The sequence below is a fragment of the Octopus bimaculoides genome, unplaced genomic scaffold (genome assembly GCF_046866305.1).
Source record: "Octopus bimaculoides isolate indiv1 unplaced genomic scaffold, ASM4686630v1 contig98, whole genome shotgun sequence".
Classification (NCBI taxonomy): Eukaryota; Metazoa; Mollusca; class Cephalopoda; order Octopoda; family Octopodidae; genus Octopus; species Octopus bimaculoides.
The window spans coordinates 37501-53957 of NW_028315348.1; the positions used below are offsets into that span (position 1 = coordinate 37501).

Genomic DNA, 16457 nt, shown 5'->3' on the forward strand with positions numbered 1-16457 from the left:
GTCATCGTCATCTTCATCATCAACACCATCATCAACGTCTTGTCATCGTCATTGTCAGGATCATTAACATTGTCATCACTGTCGTCGTCGTTGTCATCGTTGTGGCCATTGTCACGGTTATTGTCATCGCCATCATCATCATCATCATCATCAGGTGCCGTTATATTTTTACTGTTCCCTGGTCCCAAGTTGATGGTTACAAGGACATTAATGCATATAAAACAGACGCAGCCTGGCAGCATGATGTAAACACAGGTGACAGTTAGTGCATCCTGGGTAGCTGAGCTTTGTGGGTGGTGGTCACCAGGACCCGTTTTTGTGGTACAAGCAGAATTTCCGACTGATTGCTGATCCCCATTATCACAAACCAATCTGGGATAAGTGTAGCATGGATTATGATTGAGCGTGTTCTCCCTGTTCAGTAACAAATGAGGCAACAAGATCGCTTTCTATGCTGGGCAGGAGAAACATGTACAGAACTGACTGGCAAGATGCTGCGTGAAGATGGACTGGTCAGGTGAGTGGGGTGGGGGAAGCATGTTGCGTTCCCCATTTTGGGGGAGATATTCCTAACACCTCCTAAGTGACCCGCCAAGTAAAGTTCTAGTCAGTCCCCATCTCCATGAGATCCTTTGTCATCTGTCACGACCATGGTGGACTAACGCCAACGTCTCCCTGCGATCCAGATGTTGTCTTCGATGGCGTCCACGACAGCGATGATCATTTTCTGTGGCTGAACCTGCCGAGTTGGGCAAAGAATAAAAATGGGACAACGACAGTTCCAGTTGATCCGATCAACGAAACAGCCTGATTGTGAAATTAACTTGCAAGTGGCTGAGTACTCCACAGACACGAATCTCAGGGAGATTCAGCATGACACAGAATGTAACATGGCTGGTCCTTTTCCAATTACAGATACAACTCATTTTTGACAACTGAGTGGACGGCAACAATGTGAAATAAAGTGACTTGCTCAAGGACACAATGTGCTGTCGGGTATCAAACTCCTGACTTTACAGTTGCAAGCCAAACGCCCTCACCACTAAGCCACGTGCCTTCATAAATAATGGATATATCTTTCCAGTGTGTGGTGTGGGGGAGGGTACCTTTCATCTTGGTTTTTTTTGCTTGCAACATCAATGTTACATTAAAGTAAATCACAAGGGTGGTGCACCTTCACCCCCACTAACCCATGGCCTATATATATATATATATATATATATATATATATATATATATAGTGTCTCATAGTACTAGCTTGTGATTCATTGCATTAAAAACCTGCCTGGAGGTTACAAGTACTTGAGCTGGATTTGAACCTGGAATCTTCCGTGAACGAGGTTAATGCACTACCTTACTAGAACAAAGCACCTTCCACTTCAAACCTCGCCACCGCCGACACCACCACGAAATACAAACGTCGATGACACCACCGCCACCGACAACAAAAGCACTGACAAGGCCTACTCCCCCCCCCCCCCCGACCGCCTCTGTCGCCTTATAATGCAACCCACGCCTACATTGAGTACAGATGTGCTCCCCCCCCGCAAACGAGCACACCTACACACACTTTCACATATATGCACACATATAGACAGACATAAATATATATATATATATACACATACACATACTCACGCGCCCTGTTGCGCGTCCATTCATTCACAAACCGCATCTCATTACGGGAGCAGTTACACGACACACAATGTGCAGATACACACATATTTACAAAACGCTTTCTTACTAACACACACACACACATATTCGTAGATTTTTCATACATACACATATACATTTACCCACGCACGCACACACACACACACACACACTCATTCACAACGCGCGCAACGCCCCCCTCCCACCACCGCTCAAAGAGGTAGAGAAAGACGGGAGGGAGGGTGGGAGAGAAGGAACAGCTACTGTTTTGGTAGGAGTGGGTTTGGTAAGGATAGAGAGAGAAGAGGTAAGAGTGATAGAAACAGTATAGTAGGGAGGAGGTAGGTAATAAAAGTAGGTGGGAGAGAGAGGACCCCTCTCTGTCTTATTTGTCTCCTCTTCCTGTCTCTCTTCCTTTTCTCTCCCTCCCTCTCTTTTTCTCTATCACCCCACAATTCATTCAGTAAACACAACTAATTAACGCCCCCCTCCGATCAACACATACTCTCTGTATCTTTCTCTCTCTCTCCCGTCTTACTCTCTTCATCGCAATTTCTTCCCCCCTCTCTCTATTTTAATACCAACCGCCTCCCTCGCTTGTCTCTGTCAATCTTTCTTCCTCTCTCTCTCCCACCTACTTTTATTACCTACCTCCTCCCTAACATACTGTTTCTATCACTCTTACCTCTTCTCTCTCTATCCTTACCAAACCCACTCCTACCAAAACAGTAGCCGTTCCTTTTCTCCCACCCTCCCTCCCATCCTTCTCTTCCTCTTTTACCCTAACCCCCCTCTTTCCTCTCCCTCTTCCAGCTTCTTTTTCTCTCTCTACGGCCGTTCCGTTTCCCCATCTCTCTCTCCCTCTCTCTATCTTATTCTTTCTGTCTCTATTTCTCTACCACACACACATATTCTTGCGAACATACACTCTTACATTTGGACACACAAATACACACACACACACACTAACATCCACGTATACTACACACACACGATACAACTGCGCACACACACACCCCCTCGTCCCCCACATTCAGACACTTTAAAAACATAGCCTCTCTCTCCCTCTCTATTTCTCTTTCTCGCACCCTTTCTTCTGTCTGTCTGTCTGTTCCCCCCTCTCTCTCTCTCTCTCTCTCCAGCCCTAAACACGCCACCACCCTGTCCCACCCCCACCGCAAATACGCAACAACGTCCGCCTGTCCTCAACTTGCACATCATACACAACACACCCGCACACACGCACGCACGCTTGCCGACAGATCGTCCCAGGGTGCGGACAGTTGGAGCAAAGCCGTATTACCTCATATATATATTAGCAGCATCTATTGTTGGTGTTGTTGTTGTTGCTACAACCCTTTTAGTGATAGTAGTAGTAGTTGTTGGTGGTGTTGTTGTTCAAACTTGGATTACAGCTGGTCCCACGGTGGCTTTTTGGGATAAGTCTTTGGAGAAAAACACATACACGCATACCTAGATATATAAATATATACATACATACATTCATACATATATATTATATATATATATATACACACACACACATATATACATACTTAGTCACACGTACACACATACACACACACAATATATATATACACACATATATACACACATGTATCCACACATGTATACATATACATATAAATGAATATACACAGGCATAATCCTACATTTCTATACATACACACACACACATATATATATACATATATTTATTAAGACTTTTATAGACATACTCATACATAAACACACACACACACACATACATGCAAACACACACGTACTTTTTTAATTACAAACCACAAGGATGTAACGACAACTGCGTGTTTTGAAACCGCATCTCATTGTTCGCATGGATGTACGGATACCTTAAAACCCGGTTGTCTATAATTTAGTTTGTAGAATGGCTGTACGGCACAGCATCCTGTACGTGCGGATTGGAGAAGCGAAGGAATTACCCCCAAAAGACTTGTAAGTAAAAACACCCCCACTACTTCATGCTCTACCCCCTCAGTTTCATATATATATATATATATATATACACACACACACATATATATAAATATACATATGTAGGTATATATATATATGTATGTATGTATATGTATATATTTATATGTGTGTATATATGTATGTGTATATATATATATATATATATATATATATATATATATATATATATATAGATATATATATATGCATGTATATATATATATATATATATGCAAGTGTATGTATATATATATATATATATATATATTGGTGTAGCAGCATCATAGTCAACTGCTACAAAGGTAAAGGGGACGCTTTAGATACAAATAATTACAGAGGCATCAAGCTGTTAGATCAGGTTATGAAAGTTACAGAGAGGGTCATAGCCCAACTAATTAGGGAGCGAATCAATTTAGATGAGATGCAGTTTGGGTTCGTGCCAGGTAAAAGCACTACTGATGCCTTATTTCTAGTGAGACAGTTGCAAGAGAAATACCTAGCTAAGGATAAACCTCTGTACCTGGCTTTCGTTGACATGGAGAAAGCCTTTGACAGGGTCCCCCGATCCCTTATCTGGTGGTCAATGAGGAAACTTGGGATAGAAGAATGGTTAGTGAGAGCTGTGCGAGCCATGTACAGAGATGCTGCCAGTAAGGTGAGGGTTGGAAATGAGTACAGCAATGAATTCCGGGTAGAGGTAGGGGTCCACCAAGGTTCCGTCCTCAGCCCCCTATTATTTACCATAGTCCTCCAGGCAATCACAGAGGAGTTCAAGACAGGTTGCCCCTGGGAGCTCCTCTATGCTGATGACCTTGCCCTAATTGCGGAGTCACTATCAGAACTAGAGGAGAAGTTTCAGGTGTGGAAGCAATGTCTAGAATTGAAGGGCCTTAGAGTCAACCTAGCTAAAACCAAAATCCTAATAAGTAGGAAGGTAGATAAAACACAAACCCCTTCAGGTAGATGGCCCTGCTCAGTATGTAGAAAAGGAGTAGGTAGTAACTCTATAAGATGTACCCGGTGCAAGCTATGGACACATAAGAGGTGCAGCAACATCAAAGGCAGGTTAACTAGCAAGTTAGTTTTTGTTTGTGGCAGATGTTCAGGTGCAATAAAGACTGCAAACAAACAGGAAACAACTTCTATCTCATTCCAGGGTGAAAAACTAGAGGTAGTCGATAGCTTCCGCTATCTGGGCGACCAAGTTAGTAGTGGGGGTGGGTGCGCTGAAAGTGTAGCTGCTAGAATAAGAATAGCCTGGGCAAAGTTTAGAGAGCTCTTACCCCTGCTGGCGACAAAGGGACTCTCACTCAGAGTAAAAGGCAGACTGTATGACGCATGCGTACGAACAACCATGCTACATGGCAGTGAAACATGGGCTGTAACTGCTGAGGACATACGTAAGCTCGCAAGGAATGAAGCCAGTATGCTCCGTTGGATGTGTAATGTCAATGTGAATACCCGTCAGAGTGTAAGTATCTTGAGAGAAAAGCTGAACATTAGAAGCATCAGTTGTGGCGTGCAAGAGAGACGATTGCGCTGGTATGGACATGTGGTGAGAATGGAGGAGGATAGCTGCGTGAAAAAGTGCCACACCCTAACAGTTGAGAGAACCCGTGGAAGAGGTAGGCCCAGGAAGACCTGGGCTGAGGTGGTGAGGCAAGACCTTCGTACATTGGGCCTCACCGAGGCGATGACTACGGACCGAGACCTTTGGAAATGGGCTGTGCGTGAGAAGACCCGGCAAGCCAAGTAAGATCGTTGCCAGTGCCCCTGGACTGGTTCTTGTGCGGTTGGCACATGAGATGCACCATTTTGAGCGTGGCCGTTGCCAGTACCGCCTGACTGGCTCCTGTAGGATTTTCGAGCGAGATCGTTGCCAGTGCCCCTGGACTGGCTTGTGCGGGTGGCACATAAAAGACACCATTTCGAGCGTGGCCGTTTTCGTGCGGGTGACACGTAAAAGCACCCACTACACTCTCTGAGTGGTTGGCGTTAGGAAGGGCATCCAGCTGTAGAAACTCTGCCAAATCAGACTGGAGCCTGGTGTTGCCATCCGGTTTCACCAGTCCTCAGTCAAATCGTCCAACCCATGCTAGCATGGAAAGCGGACGTTAAACGATGATGATGATGATGATGATATATATGTGTGTATATATGTATGTGTATATATATATATATATATATATATATATATATGCATGTATATATATATATATATATATATATATGCAAGTGTATGTATATATATATATATATATATATATATATAGATATATATATATATATATATATATATATACATGCATATATATATATGTCTGTGTGTATAACAAAACCAATTTGACATTAATCTGATGGGTTGCTCTATACTTTTGTAGAGTAGAAATTCACTGTTCTTCAACAAGAATATTATCAACAATTTTTTTTCTTTTTAACAATAATATGAGTGAGTGTGTATATATATATATATATATATATATATATATATATATATGTGTGTGTGTGTGTGTGTGTATATATATTATTATTTACAGGATTGTAAACTCGGCACCATATAAAAAAAAATCATTCTCAATAATCATTCTCATATATATATATATATATATATATATATATATATATATATATATATTATATATCATCATCACCAACGTTTAATATCCGCTTTCCATGCTGGCATGGGTTGGACGATTTAACCGAGGACTGGCGAACCAGAAGGCTGCACCAGGCTCCAATTTGATCTAGCAAGGTTTCTACAGCTGGATGCCCTTCCTAACGCCAACCACTGCCATTCTGGCAGAGGTTGGACGTGTGTGTGAGTGTGTCTGTATATATATATATATATATATATATATATATATGAATGTATGTATGTAGGTATGTATACAGCAGGCTTCTTTTAGTTTCCATCTACCCAATCAATTTTGGAGACTTCAGTCAATTTGGGGTTATAGTAGAAAACACTTAGGACACTTGCCCATGTTGCCATGCAATGGGACAGAACCCAGAATCACGTAATTGAGTAGCAAAAGTCTCAGCATATAACCACACCAGCAGCTTGACTAAATCTCCTCCATTTCCACCCCACCATGCCCACCACCTCGAAGCAATTCAGTGGATTGGTGGCTTTCTGTCAGACGCTTCATTAGTTCAGCTGTACTCCAGGGTTTAGTTCTGTCCCCTGCACACCATCCCCTACACTGCACCCTGGTGTTAACCCTACGAAACACAGACACCTTCTGCCAAACCTGCACCGATTCCACCAAAAACATATCCAACTGGGTCCCTAACACACTTTTCATCTCCTCCATCTGCAACGAGATTCTAGCAGACATTCAACAGGAAACATTGTGCCACAGCCTTCTGCTTAAATTTCAATTAGTATCACAATCATCCATCCATCTTTTCTGCCCATTATTTATGGGAGGGTCGGGGGATTAGAGTCGTTAGGCCCCTCCCTCTATGGGGTCCCATCTGAAGCAACTTTTTAGCCTTTAGATTATTTTCTTTTTAAATGTAATCCTTATTTACTCACACGGTTTTCAATTAATCCTGGATTATCTCATAACTTCAAGATTCTGACGATGTAATTGTTCCTTTTTGGAATGGCATTGTTAGGGAGGTGTGAGTGGCCAGATCTGGCCAGTTTGAACCTAAAACAGAATATTTGGGCCTCAACGGGCCCTGCCTTATTTAACATTGTCCCAAAACTGATCAAAGAGGAAAAGGATCCTATCAGCTTTTTCAAGGAATACCAGATGAGCCACCCATACCTGGGTACAACTCACTCAACAAGAACTCCCCACTTGAGTGGACCATGATACCGCAAAACTTGGCTTTAAAAGGATTTAGATAATCCTATCAGGTGGTGCTATTAAATTGGACATGGCCTGGACCAATCTTTGGTTGAAACATATCAAAGTTTTATCTAAGATGTACATATGCATCATCATCATCATCATTGTTTAACGTTCACTTTCCATGCTGGCATGGGTTGGATGGTTTGACGGAGGACTGGCAAGCCAGCAGGCTGTACCAGGTTTCATTCTGATCTGGTAAGGTTTCTACAGCTGGATGCCCTTCCAAATAACAACCACTACAAGAGTGAAGTGGGTGCTTTTACGTGGGCCAGTCAGGCAGCACTAGCAACAACCATGCTCAAATGGTGCTTTTTACATGCCACTCTATATACATATATATATGTATATATGTATGTATGTATGTGTTTGTATCGTAGAGGCCTGTGGCTTAGTGGTTGCAGTGTGTCCTGCCCTCAATTGCAAGGCTGTGAGTTCCTTGTGGTGGTGTTGTGTCCTTCCATTCAGCTGGCAGAAAGGAGTTGAACATGGGATTCAAAAAGGGCCACTTTTTTCCCATTTTCAATCACACTGAACCTCCATGAGAACTATGTTAAGGATTATGCAATGTCTGTGGAGTGCTCAGCCACTTGTATACTAATTTCACAAGCAAGTCGTTCTATTGATCAGATCATTGAGCACTCATCGTCATAACTGACGGGAATGCCTGTTAGTTACATATGCATACGTACACACACACACACACACATATATATACACACATAAATACATTTATACATATAAATGGGAGAATTTACGAAAAAAACAACAGACGAGGGCAGGTGGTGTAAACAACAACAGGATGTATTAGTTTAATGCTCAGGAATAGAGAAAGTCTTTGACGTTTCAAGCACCGTTAATGGCACCTGTGCCCAGCGTCGCCTTCCTGGCACTTGTGCCAGATGGCACGTGCAAAGACATTCAAGCGAGATCGTTGCCAGTGCCCTTGGACTGGCTCCTGTGCAGGTGCCACGTAAAATACACCATTCTGAGCGTGGCCGTTGCCAGTACCGCCTGACTGTCCTTTGTGCTGGTGGCACGTAAAAAGTCCCCACTACACTCTCGGAGTGGTTGGTGTTAGGAAGGGCATCCAGCTGTAGAAACTCTGCCAAATTAGATTGGAGCCTGGTGTAGCCATCCGGTTTCACCAGTCCTCAGTCAAGTCGTCCAACCCATGCTAGTATGGAAAGCGGACGTTAAACGACGATGATGATGATGATGATGATGATATATATATATATATATGTATATATATATATATATATATATATATATATATATATATATATATATATATATATATATATATATATATATATCCTATGAGATTAAAAGCATTCATTAAAGTTAGTCTCATGTTCCACCTGATGTACATCTGTGTGCGTGTGTTCAATGATGTTTAATTTTATTCAAACCAACAACAAACAGCTAATTATTCACCCACACACAGTCTCATAGACTCTATTATACATTAATCTATATTTATCACTTGTCAACTACTTTTACGCGATAGTTTCAGGTTTTTATCCAAGTGGTCGGAAACACAGACTTTTTTAAACGGTCTTTGTCCCAGCTTTTAAAACAAACGACAAAATGCTTTTATATCACATGATTAGGAACATCGTTGATGCTCTGCTTGTTGCTTAGGAAACGGATAATTAAAACTTCATTCAATGTCTACAATTCAAAGCAAACTGACTTTTGCTCAGGGCATTGGGCAACCAGCCTCCTCCAGTGGGTTCCATTCAGCTTCTATTGTCATACATCCATTCTACATAATGCTGAGGAATTTCAACCATGTTTCGTGGTCTGCTACCACAACAGCTCCTTTATAGGATCCAGTTAGCTCAAGACATCATCAGGAGGATCCACGTCCGGTTTCGGCCCCTACTCCCCTACCATTTTGACGTGGCGCCTCCCCCCCTTTCAGAGGTGTCTTCAGCTCTGGTGTTCGGTGCATGTCTTCTTTCTTCTATTCCCTGGCCTCTTCAATGCAGCATCAACGAGTGTCAGCGTCCAACTGATTGTCTTGTCAAATTCCCCTTTTTATACCTGCCGCTAGGCTCCAGCAGGCTGCCCCAGCAAGTTGTCACGTGACACTGTCTAAATTTCCTGCTGCTAGGGTCCAGTAGGCAGCCCCAGCAAGTCTTCGGGTCATCTTGAAATGGCCACCACCGGGTAGCATGGGATCTTTGGCCTCCCTTTTTTTCACACTCGTTATCAGGTAGTACTCAAGTCATGGTTGTTTTCAAGTCCTGCTGATTGGTTAGGTACAGAATGGAGCCAGTCAGATGGAATCCCTTGCAATGGTCACAACCTCGCTCTTCTCAGAATCTCTTTGTTTCTGACCTGATCTGCCAGTGTGCTCTCAACATCTTTCTCAGATACATTTCATTGAATACAATTAGTTTTCTATTCCTCTTCGTTGTCTTCTTCCAAATCTTTTTCTTTCAACATGGACTCCAAATTGAAACTCAATCCAGCTTCTTCATTAACTTCCACCCATAATCTTTCAGTCTCGTAACACTCTCGTTATGTTTCTCTTCACTGGTTGTCATTAATATAGATTTTTTATTGCATTCCACGTTTCAAGTTTTGTCTTTAGTGCAGGGTTTTTTGGGGGTTTTTTGTGCTAAGTTATGAGGGTAGGGTGGAACAAACCAACAGCTGTTGTTATCTAGTAGGAGAGACAGACACAAAGGCACACACAGACGCACACATACATACATACATACATACATACATATATTCAGTCAATATGAGAATAAAAAACTCTTATAGGGATGGTTCTGTCTAAGTTACATAATAATAATTATATATATATATATATACACACATATATATGTATCTATATGTATGTACATGTGTGTGTATATATACATGTATGTATATATATATATATATATATATATATATATATATATATATTATGTCCTTACTTACGCAGGTTGCCAAAACTTCTATATCGGACAGACGAGCCTCCCATTACGTAGATGAGTAGCTGTCCATAAGGAACAAATAAACCTCCCTCAATACCGCCAAATTCCACTCAGTGGCCACATAGACTCTTGCGCCAGAAACAAAAACCCTAAATTCATTATATTCCCTTTCTATCAATGTAAAGACAGAATCTCCACACAAGAAAGAATCAACAAGGAGAATCTTTTCATAGAGAAATTCCAACCATTTCTTAACACACATACCCCTCAGTGACCTTATTTCTCTATGAACAGGCACAAACTTCCTGTTGGGAAAAAAAAAGAGTTCATAACTCTAACTAAAAACACTTGTCTCCCCTTACACACACTTCCTGTTTTGACACCACATTTCCTGCTTAACACAAACTTTTAACCCTTTTTTTAAACCTAACAAAACTCTCAACTCTCATGCATCCTTATTTTTCCTACCAATTTATACATGAACTACTATTGAACTACAAAAGCTCAAAGACAATATAATGTATGGGTATATTTATTATTTTTTTATATATTATTGTTTTATATATTATTTTCTTCATTTTGTACTTCTTTGTAAAAAAACATTTTCATTCTCCTTCTTCTTGATAATTTGCTTCTTCGCAATGAAAACCGGTTAGAAAAAATCTTTATTAAATTATGCTTCCAGTTCAGCATTCTGGTTTTTTTCATTTTCCTATATATATATATATATATATATATATATATATATATATATATATATATATATATATATATATATATATACATATACATGTATATATATATATATATATATATATATATATATATATGTATATATATATATATATGGTGAAGGCACATGGCTTACTGGTTAGGGTGTTGAGCTTACAATCATACGGTCAACAATTCGATCCTTAATGGTGCGTTGTATCCTTGAGCAAGACACTCTATTTTGCATTGCCCCAGTCCACTCAGCCGGCAAAAAAGAGTCGTAGTTGTATTTCAAAGGACCAATCCTGTCCCATTCTGTGCGACACTGAATTCTCCTGAGAACTATGTTAAGGGTGCAGGTGTGTGTAGGGCACTGATCCAATTGAAGGAGGTTGTTCCGTCAATCAGATCAACCGGAACACTTGTCGTTGTAAACAAAGGAGTGCTCGTTTATATACGTATGTGTATATATGCCTGTGGGCTCCATGGAAATGTTGTATTCGTTTAGCCCCAGGCTAAACCAGCCTGAGCAGAGCTTTAGTCATAAAGGTTCCATCTTTGACCCCCCCCCCCCATTTCTTCTTCTATCAACAAGCCCATGATGCTATGTGTTCTTCTTTTCATCATGTGACAGGGGAAATTTGACTGCTATTTTTAGCAAGTAAAAAGAACTCACATCAGGTCAGAGCTTCCTCAGCTTTTAAGACTTGGTTTTGTGTGTGTTTCTGCCTTTCTGGCGGCTTGGGTAGGTGTGTGTGTGTGAGGGAGGGAGTGAGTATATGTTAATGTGTTTGCTGGGCATTCCTTAGCCCCCACTCCCACCTCACCAGCCACCCAATACTTACCCCCCCACCCCCACCCTATATGTACTCCTTGTCGGTGGTGTGTGTGTGTGTCTGGGTCTGTCCCACCATCGGAATGGGGTGGCAAGAGGGGGGCATCTATGTGGGTTACCCTGCCTCAACTTCCTTCCCAGTCTCACTTGAAACATGATCCCCCCACACCACCACCACCACATAACTGTCCCCCCTCCCCGTATCATGTAGAACACAGATACACACATACATACACGCGCACGCAGTCACTGACTCAGTTTCTTTGGCTGTTTGTTTGCATCAGCCCACATCAGGGTGTGAAAGTGCATGGGTATACATATATATATAAGTGCATGGGTATACATACATATATATATATCGGTTTCACCAGTTCTCAGTCAAATCGTCCAACCCATGCTAGCATGGAAAGCGGACGTTAAACGATGATGATGATGATGATGATGATATATATATATATATATACACAGACATACACACTGCTATATATATATATATAAATATATATATACACACGCACACAGATGCATATATACACACACACATGTAACTATTTGGACTTTGAGTATATGCCTATTCTTGTGTCAGTCAAAGCACATTCACCGTTTCAGGCTACCTGATGTCATCCTCCACAGAAACTCTACAATTTTCACTGGATTTATGTCAGGAAACCCACAATGTTTGTTGTGTTTATTGTTGATAAAAGAAACAGAAGATGGATTTAGAATTTTTTATTCAACATGACAATCGTTTCAGCACATCCTTCAATCTGTCCCACCCACATCAGTGAAACTGAGTTCTACAAGTGCTGTGTGTCCCACCTACACTTAACAAGAAAACTTCTTACACAATGAACCAAACTACATCTCTTTCTCACGCATTATTTTTACCTCTCACTCCCCAATCTTGTCGTCCTCTTGGCCCAGGGCCACTGTATCCTTACTCTCTGCTTGCCTCCGACCTGTGTATTCTACCCACATGCCTTCTCTCACTCTAGTATTGCCATCTGCTAGCCCCCCCCCCCCAACCTGGATGTTCCACCAACACATAACAAGAACATTTTGCCCTCACCCTACCTCGACAAACCAATCCACGTCTATTCTCTTTCTCGCAATTCCTCCTTCACTCCACAATCTCCTACAAATCATGCTTACTTGCTAATGGGAGTTTTGGCTCCCTAAACATCGGAGACAGAAGGGACAGTCACAACTGGATTGCCTGTGATCATACTTCTGCTTACTCAGGGTTTAGCTGGAGCAAAATGACAACATAAGCACACAATATCTGCCCCCCACCCCATCACCCTGCCCCTCCCCACTGCTCCTGACACAAATCAGCCCACATGTGGGAACTGGTCTTCATTTAGAAATAGCAGACAAATCTCCCTCAAAATCACACCACATTGCTGTCTTCAAAAAACACGAGATCATGTTGGATGGTCAAGGATGGAAACCCTTTGATCATAAGTCAAGACTCTGACTGTAGCTGAAACCAGGCAGAGGGAAATGAGAGCTGTTGCATGGTTGCTCTATCTGCTGAAAATAGCAGCTAAATGATCCTCACCTCACTTCTGAACTTCTTCAATAAAGAAAGAAGGACACCTGAAGTCATGCACTTCTAAATATGAGATGGTCATGGTTGAGGCATCTGTGGTCATAGACCTTCTCCACCGAGACTGGCCTAGGGTTAAACAACGAAAAACCAACAGTGACACTTATAGAACAGGATGACTCCATCACCACCAGGCACCAGATAAACACACACACACACACACTGACCTCCCCCACCGTGTTGTGTGTGAACAGTTTTCTGTTGCCATGGAAATGTTGACATGAATAATAACAACATGGTGGTGGTGGTGGTGGTTTAGTCCCAGGTCAATCCAGTCACAGCAGACACTCCAGCTGTGACCATCTTGCCTTTCCCCTAAAATTTTGTTTATACAATGTAACTATTTCTAAAATGGGAGCCATTTCAGGGAGATTTGGCTGCTATTTCTCCCAGCTCTAGCTACCATGTAGATGCCTCCCACATTGGTCCATACATAAGAGAGGAGTAGGGTGTGATTTGAGGGAGATTTAGCTGCTATTTCTAATAATGTAGTTAGTAGTGGCGGATCTCCCTCATTGGTTTGTGGTGGAAAGTGGTGGTGGTGAAAGTAGGAGTTGCAGCTTAGGTGATAGTAGTAGTGGTTATGAAGTGAGTAGCGAGTAGGGCGGTCGCAGTGGTGGTGGTGGTGGTGGTGGTAGTTCTGGTGGCAATTTTGTGATGGTATATGTTGCAGCACTTGTAGTGGTGTTGGTAGTGGTGACAGTGGTGGCTGAGGTAGTAGTGGTGGTGGTGGTGGTGTTGTGATATATGGGGTTTTATTTTTTTTAGGAAGTCTTCCAGGCCATGACCCAGATTTTCGTTATATTTTCCTGGTGAATATGAGAATGAAAAGGGCCTACCCCAACCCCACTCACTGTACCAGGGTGTATAGTCTCTCTTGCTCGTACAAGTGTGTGTATACATATCTATATATTGGTGTGTGTGTGTGTTTGGTGAGATGAAGTAATGCTACTGGTGCTGGTGGTGGGGGTGGGGTGGGAGGTCCCTGGCAGTGGTTTTTCTCTTTCTTGGGTTGCGGCTGTTTGCAGCAATGGAGACTGTGACAATTGCTAGAATTATTTTGAAGGGGGTAAATGTTGCAAGAATGGCCCAAGAGAATGGGCCCTACCCGAAGCATGGCACCTTTTAACTCAAAGAAGGACAATGTGAAAAGGGCACTGGTTGTCGGGTGGTGAGTGGGGACAAAGACACACACACCTCCCTCTCCTTTATAATTACCGTTCCTTCCTCTCTCTCTTTCCATCCCCTTCCACTCCTCCCCACCAATTACACAAACCCCAACGTGAATACCATATTGCCAGAGGAAATGAATGCATGAACCATCATCCCCTGATGTCCATGGACACGACGGACTGGACTGTAATCGTCCCAGGAATAAACACTATGATCATGAAAACATGCAATTTGTAGAAACGTGCATAGCAACGTATTGAAATATTTCTAAATGCCATCTATGGATTATTATTATTATCATTATTATTATTATTGTTACTATAATAACATGCACTTTATTCAGTTTCTGTCTGACAAATCCACTCTCAAAGCTTGGATTGGCCTGATGCTATAGTGGAAGACACTCGCAAGGCAGTGAGACTGAACCCAGAACCATGTGGTTGAGAAGCAGGCTTCTTACCATCCAGCCAAGCTTGTGCCTCTCTCTCTCTCTCTCTCTCTCTCTCTCTCTCTCTATATATATATATATATATATATATATATATATATATATATATATATATATACTATATATAAAACAGGGATGTGTGTGTAATCGCTTTTCACGTGAAATCGACTTCACCAAATGCTTCCATACTTGTAATGCATGAATAATTTGACTTCGGATAAATCTTAGGCTCTTCATTTGATTTTTTTAATTAAAAATAAATAATATTGCTTTATATTTAAGATTTACTTCTTTAAAAAGGTTCCTCAATGTCAACTTCCGGTATTGACGTAACAACGGCAAAAAGATTCACTCTCTAATTTTTGTGTTCGTGTGTATGAGAGAGAGAGAGAGAGAGAGAGAGAGAGAGAGAGAGAGAGAGAGAGAAAGAGAGAGAGAAAGAGAGTATATACTACATACACACCGCTCTCTCACATGTCTCACACACATACACACGCACACACACACCCCTTGACTCACTCACACACTGTCATACACACGTGTGTCTCTGTAAATATGTTTGTATACATTTATGTATGTGTGTGTTTGTAAGAGACAGAGTGTGAGTGAGTCAAGGGCTGTGTTGTCATATGCATACATCCAAAGATGTATGTATATTTATGCATGTACGTATACATGACAACAAACCTCTCTCTCTCACTCACACTGTCTCTTACAAACACACACATACATAAATGTATACAAACATATTTACAAAGACACACGTGTGTATGCGCGCGCGCTCCGGTATTGACCTAACAACGGCAAAAAGATTCACTCTCTATTTTCTGTGTTCGTGTGTATGAGAGAGAGAGAGAGAGAGAGTAAATACTACATACACACCGCTCTCTCACTGTCTCACACACATACACACGCACACACACACACCCCTTGACTCACAAACACACACGTACATAAATGTATACAAGCATATTTACAAAGACACACATGTGTATGCGCACACGCGTGCGTGCGTGCGTGGGGGGTTCCACAATCGCCATTTGTCTCAATTACTCTTGTGATGATATTCACGTAAATCATTTCTTTCATCTAATCCCCGTTTTAATTTTCGTAAAAGTTTCCAAGTACCAATGAGGCTTTTTGGCACATCTTCAATTTTCCCCATTCATGAGAGGCGCCCATCCATCATTCATCTGAGAGTTCATCTACAGAATGTTCTCAAATTTCTATA

The 16457-nt window shown here is 41.7% G+C and overlaps 1 protein-coding gene and 1 long non-coding RNA gene across 3 annotated transcripts in view; one reads left to right on the plus strand and one right to left on the minus strand.

Moving 5' to 3' along the window:
* LOC149129222 (uncharacterized) overlaps window positions 1-16457 on the minus strand; it is a 75852-nt gene that overhangs the window by 34273 nt on the left and 25122 nt on the right. The gene's annotated exons all lie outside the window — the stretch shown is intronic.
* The window catches only part of LOC149129223 (uncharacterized), a 32189-nt gene continuing 18210 nt past the window's right edge, over window positions 2479-16457 (plus strand). The window contains exon 1 of one of the 2 annotated variants that reach the window (XR_016240210.1): window positions 2479-3630. This is a non-coding gene — a long non-coding RNA (uncharacterized LOC149129223). The remainder of the gene's footprint in view (window positions 3631-16457) is intronic. The other variant, XR_016240209.1, reaches the window with a different exon arrangement.